Source organism: Cygnus atratus, chromosome 9 (genome assembly GCF_013377495.2).
Source record: "Cygnus atratus isolate AKBS03 ecotype Queensland, Australia chromosome 9, CAtr_DNAZoo_HiC_assembly, whole genome shotgun sequence".
Lineage (NCBI taxonomy): Eukaryota > Metazoa > Chordata > Aves > Anseriformes > Anatidae > Cygnus > Cygnus atratus.
Window position 1 is genome coordinate 3,025,529 of NC_066370.1, and position 6,148 is coordinate 3,031,676.

The window sequence follows — 6,148 nt, forward strand, 5'->3', positions numbered from 1 at the left end:
TATCAGTGACAATGAAACCTGAAATCCTCAGAAAACAAATAGCTATGTAGCTGCAGCAATGGCTGCATCCTACAAGGGCCACTAACAATGATTAAGAAAATCACCACCTGTGAGGTCAGCTCCTCTCATGAGATGTAGGCATATTGATAGATTTGGGAATAGAAGGAAGGGTCCTAATGAAGGATATTGCCCAAGGAAAACCAGACTTGAGGGAGATGTAAGGCATGCTGAGACTTCCAAGTCACAGAAAACGTTCGTCTGGAATGGAACAACGTGCTTCTGTGTTTCAAGGATTTTGAGAGCTGCATATATTCGTTGGGAATGTGGGGGCATTGTTGCGCTGAAGACTGCATTAGCGTCTACTGTATTCTCTCTCAACAATGTTAAGAGGGACTTACGCCTTGTATCATCAAGGGAAGTGTCGATGTGCATATGCAGGCACTGGGGTATAGCATGACTAACGTAAATAAACTGTGATTTGAATAAAAAGTATGACTCAGCTATTCTACACAGATTTCTGGAGCGGCTTCATCCAGCTTTCATGAAAGGTCCCCAGCATGCAATTGCGTTTGTTCCTCTCTAAAGGGCTTAAACCGCACTGTGAAAAGACTGGAGATTCACACCATAGTTCTCCACTAATTTCCCTAAGCAGGTGTGCTCCAAACAGGGCTATGGAAAAATGAGAACTTAAAAATGCCTGAATTCTCAGCAGTGTTTCAGGCAGATTTATGGGCAAATAAATACATAAATAAAATTCTTGATGGAGCCTTTTTTTTTTAATGGAAAACAAGAAAAATAAATAGCCTATTCTAATATTATGCTAATTCCACAAATATTCAATTTTTTAACTAGTTATACTTTTTGATTTGATAACTCGTCCATCCAAGGGGTGCTGAGGGACAAGAGTCAGTAACATTTGGATCATTTACCCTCTGAAAGTAATCTGCAATTTTGTAGAAAAAAAAAGATGAGACCATATGTTCCCCAGCTAGAATTCCTCTCCATGGCCAGTGGCTCTTCATTTTACCCTTTCCCTTGCCCTCTGTGCAGCTGGCACTGGCAGGCAGGTGCTGACCTGGCATTTCCAATTTAATCCCTATACCTAAATATTTGATGTTGATTTGCATTTTAGAATATGCATAACAAAACCTGTACCAATTACGAGAAGGAAAAAGAAAAAAAGAAAGATAAAAAGAAAGATAAAAAGAAAGAAAAAGAAAAAAAAGAGGCAACTAGAAATTCTCAGTTTCAAATAACAATTTCCTTTGTTATATTTCAAATAACAATTTTCCCTTCCAATTAATGAAAATTTTAATGGCATAGAAGACGGCTTTAAAGGACTGCAGTTACAGATCTATTTCCAGATTCCTATTTAAAGCCCCAATTTCAGATGTTAAGTACTTTGCTTTATTTTAACAATTTAGACAGTCCTGCTAGCTCCAAATGAGACTACTTTTGAATTTGTATCCCTGGATGAATCAGGCCCTTAATCTGCATATATTAAACAAATTACATTCTGCATTAGGGAACTCTGAGGACTTGTACAATTATCTCTTGTGGCAATATTTGAGTTAAGTTAATGTCAATGAAAGCCATAGCTTAATACATGTGTAAAAGACAGAGCTTCATGATTCATGCAGCACAGCACAAAGATGTGTTTCTGTAGCAACAGAAATTAATTTAAGCTGCAGATGTGATAATATCCTGGAATAAGCATTTCTCAAAGATTATTAATCAATGTAAGTGTGATGTCCATTTCATCTGGTTTTCCTGCAAATTTGCTATTAGTAACTGCTTTAATAGTTTCACAGTTTTTCACATCACTGAACAAAATGAATTTTAATGAACTGTATTTTAATTGTATTGGTAATTTAAAATGCTTTCAAAAGGCCTTTTGTAATACGTGAATAGAAAAGGTGCATTTTTTTGGCAGGGTGCAAAAAAAAATAATAAATCATACAAGTCCTAGAATAATTTTTATCTGATCTGAATGTGGAAAAGTTTTGTTTTCAGAAGAATTGCTCCAGTTTACAGCAGAGCCCTGACCCAAGAAAACATGAAACCACAAGCCATGCCTTAGCTTACTTAGCTTTACATAGTCTCACTTATTTCAGTCCTTTAATAAGAAACTCAGAATCTGAGGAACAGTTTTTACAGGGAAGATAACTGAAGAGACTCAGTTCCCATTAATCCTTAAAAGCTTAAAAAATATTCTAAATCAAAGGAATTTCCTTGGGCTTGTCAAAACTCTCCCTACTGTTAATTATACAGGCGTGCAGAGTTCACCAAAGTCCTGTTTGAAACACCGTCACAGTCTTCCTATCACCACTGAGTTTTGGATCCTAAAATAAGTTAATGATACTTATTCACAGAATCGTCTAGGTTGGAAGAGACCTCCAAGATCATCTAGTCCAACCTCTGTCTTAACACTAACAAAACCTCCACTAAACCATATCACTAAGGACTACATCTAAACGTCTTTTAAAGACCTCCAGGGATGGTAACTCAACCACTTCCCTGGGCAGCCCATTCCAATGCCTAACAACCCTTTCAGTAAAGAAGTTCCTCCTAATATCCAACCTAAACCTCCCCTGGCGCAACTTTAGCCCATTCCCCCTTGTCCTGTCACCAGGCACGTGGGAGAATAGACCAACCCCCACCTCTCTACAGCCTCCTTTAAGGTACCTGTAGAGAGCGATGAGGTCTCCCCTGAGCCTCCTCTTCTCCAGGCTAAACAACCCCAGCTCCCTCAGCCGCTCCTCGTAAGACTTGTTCTCCAGACCCCACACCAGCTTTGTCGCCCTTCTCTGGACTCTCTCGAGCACCTCCATGTCCTTCTTGTAGCGAGGGGCCCAAAACTGAACACAGTACTCGAGGTGCGGCCTCACCAGAGCCGAGTACAGGGGGACAATCACCTCCCTAGACCTGCTGGCCACGCTGCTTCTTATACAAGCCAGGATGCTGTTGGCCTTCTTTGCCACCTGAGCACACTGCTGGCGCATATTCAGCTGCCTATCAACCAGTACTCCCAGGTCCTTCTTGGCCAGGCAGCTTTCCAACCACTCATCTCCCAGCCTGTAGCGCTGCTTGGGGTTGTTGCGCCCCAGGTGCAGGACCCGGCACTTGGCCTTGTTGAACTTCATACAGTTGACCTCAGCCCATCGGTCCAGCCTATCCAGATCATCCTGCAGAGCCTTCCTTCCCTCGGGCAGATCGACACACGCACCTAACTTGGTGTCATCTGCAAACTTACTGAGGGTGCACTCGATCCCCTCGTCCAGGTCATCGATAAAGATATTAAAGAGGACCGGCCCCAGCACTGAGCCCTGGGGGACTCCACTAGTAACCGGCCTCCAACTGGATTTGACTCCATTCACCACAACTCTTTGGGCCCGGCCATCCAGCCAGTTTTTAACCCAATGAAGCGTACGCCAGTCCAAGCCACGAGCAGCCAGTTTCTTGAGGAGAATGTTGTGGGAAACGGTGTCAAAAGCCTTACTGAAGTCAAGGTAGATCACATCCACAGCCTTGCCCTCATCCACCAGGCACGTCACTTGGTCATACTTGGTCACAGAAGGAGATCAGGTTCGTCAAGCAGGACCTACCTTTCATAAACCCATGCTGACTGGGCCTGATCGCCTGGTTGCCCTTCAAGTGCCTCGTGACGACATTCAAGATAATCTGCTCCATGAGCTTCCCTGGCACCGAGGTCAAACTAACAGGCCTATAGTTCCCCGGGTCTACCCTCCGGCCCTTCTTGTAGATGGGCGTCACATTTGCTAGCCGCCAGTCGACTGGGACCTCTCCTGATAGCCAGGACTGCCAATAAATGACGGAAAGCGGCTTGGCCAGCTCCTCCGCCAGTTCTCTCAGTACCCTCGGGTGGATCCCATCCGGCCCCCTCGACTTGCGTATATCCAAGTGCTGTAGCAGGTCGCCAACCATTTCCTCGTGGATAGTGAGGGCCACATCCTGCTCCCCATCCCCTTCCACCAGCTCAGGGTACCAGGTATCCAGAGAACAACTGGTCTTGCCGCTAAAGACTGAGGCAAAGAAGGCATTGAGTACCTCAGCCTTTTCCTCGTCTTTTGTAACTAAGTTTTCCCCCCGCATCCAGTAAAGGATGGAGATTCTCCTTAGTCCTCCTTTTTGTGTTGATGTATTTGTAAAAACTTTTTTTGTTATCTTTAATGGCAGTAGCTAGATTGAGCTCCAGATGAGCTTTGGCCTTCCTAATTTTATCCCTGCACTTATTAATAAGCTAGTAAGTGTTGGACGTGGATGACCTCCCATTGAAAGGTCTTAACAAGCCAATTTCCTAGCACAGCAATACTTGCTCAAGATGGTTAGGTTTACATTTCTGTCCTGAATTGATGGACAGACTGTCAAGACTCTGGTATAATTGTGTCCTAGAGGTAAGCACAACTGGGATCTAGAGATGGAGAGAATCATCAGAAAAGGCACGGCTGCAAGGAAAGTGCTTGTATTTCTTATTACTGGGTGTAATAACTCACTAGAGTTTTGTGTGATATTAATTATCTGAAAGGCTCATGCTGCCAAGTATATGTGTGGTATTTTATGAAGATGGTAGAATTTGACCTGACAGTTGAGATATTTCCAGACAATTATTTTTCAGAAATTATATTTGATAAGTTTTTCAGGAAATATCCACTAACCATGAAAGAGAGACAGAAGAGACCAGTAGAGCCCCTGGAGTGTGACACATCTGGAGTCCCCATATGACAGCTAACATGTTCAGGTCAGTAACTCCTAGTCATTCAATGGGAATTCTGGTATTTGGTAATGATATTTTTGAGTCTTTTCATTTATTCAAGAGAATAAAGGAATAGTAATTTTCTGAGGAAATAACTTGTTTCTCTTTGCAGCACTATTATTCCTCATTTTACAGTGAATACATGCATGGCAGTTACTATTAAATACTGAATGGTTTATAGGTCATTTTAATGCACAGTTTAACATTTATCAAGGCAAATAAATTTTATAAAGAAAAAATGCACCATTTCTCAAAATATTATTACAAGGAATCTAAACCAAACTGTTTTTTAATAGGGCGCAGAACTTACTCAGCATCAAAGTTATCTTTCCTTAAAGATTATTACTTAGAAGTTGGGAAGAGAGAAAACTGCCTTACTGCTTAGCAAATCCAATGTACCTAAGCATGTCTGCTCTAGAAAACAGAAACCTTGAGGAACCCACAGCTGAACAGAAAACTCTGCCTTTAAAGACTTCAACGAACTTTTAGGATGCCAGAACTCTGACGTGCTGCCTGCCTTCTGCAGCAGGTCCAAATATCCACATCTTCACATATAGAATTTAAGCCTCCTTGTTTTTCTCACAGGATTAACAATCCATATTAGCATTCATGAGAAACCACTGGGATTACTTATGTCCCTATCTAATACGTGTTTTCTCCAGAAACCCTGCTCCTCACCACTGGACCACATGTGCTCCTTGCCCAGCCACACCTGCCATTACTCCTATTTCCAAGCAAACCTCCTGGAAAGCAGCCATTGCTGTGACAACTCCAGAGCATCTCACTACACAGTGAAATTAATTCCAACATTCATGACTTCAAAAGAAGCAGCGCTTAGTTTGCAACTTTAAGACAGATGAAGAAGTAAAGGCAAAACAGATAGAAGTGACATCCAACAGAAATGTTCAAGTTTTTGCTAGTATTACTCCTAAGGGATAATTTTTGACCCCAAGTTTATGTATTTTTGACGAGGCTGCCTTAAATCTCTTTTATTCTGTATATGTTAGGAGCAAAATTTATTTGTATGTATTAAGGAGTGTTTTTCTCTGTTTATGTAGGCATGAAATTTAGTACTACTGTGTCTGAGTAAAGACCTTTACCGTTGACCTCTAGATGAGGGTGCCACCAGTATAAAGCAATTAACAAAGTATTAAGACTTCTCATTTTTTTATACTCCACTATTGTTTGAATATACCTTTCTTATTCACAGCTGGAAGACAGCCACAAGCAAGTAAAATCTGATTTAAAAAAAAAAAAAAAAAAAAAAAAGGCTTTTACTGAAATGGTTTATTCCTGCTCCACTTCATGTTTTTCATTCTGTTTTGCTTCTGTTAGTTTGTTTTCTTTTTTCTTTCTATATAGAAATATTCGCTT

General features: G+C 41.4%; 1 long non-coding RNA gene across 1 annotated transcript; it reads left to right on the forward strand.

Moving 5' to 3' along the window:
- The first annotated feature begins 4,667 nt into the window (after nt 1-4,667).
- Nucleotides 4,668-5,922, forward strand: LOC118247229 (uncharacterized). The gene is made up of 2 exons (XR_004778316.2): nt 4,668-4,759; nt 5,071-5,922. It is a non-coding gene; the product is annotated as an uncharacterized LOC118247229 (long non-coding RNA).
- The last annotated feature ends 226 nt before the right edge of the window (nt 5,923-6,148 follow it).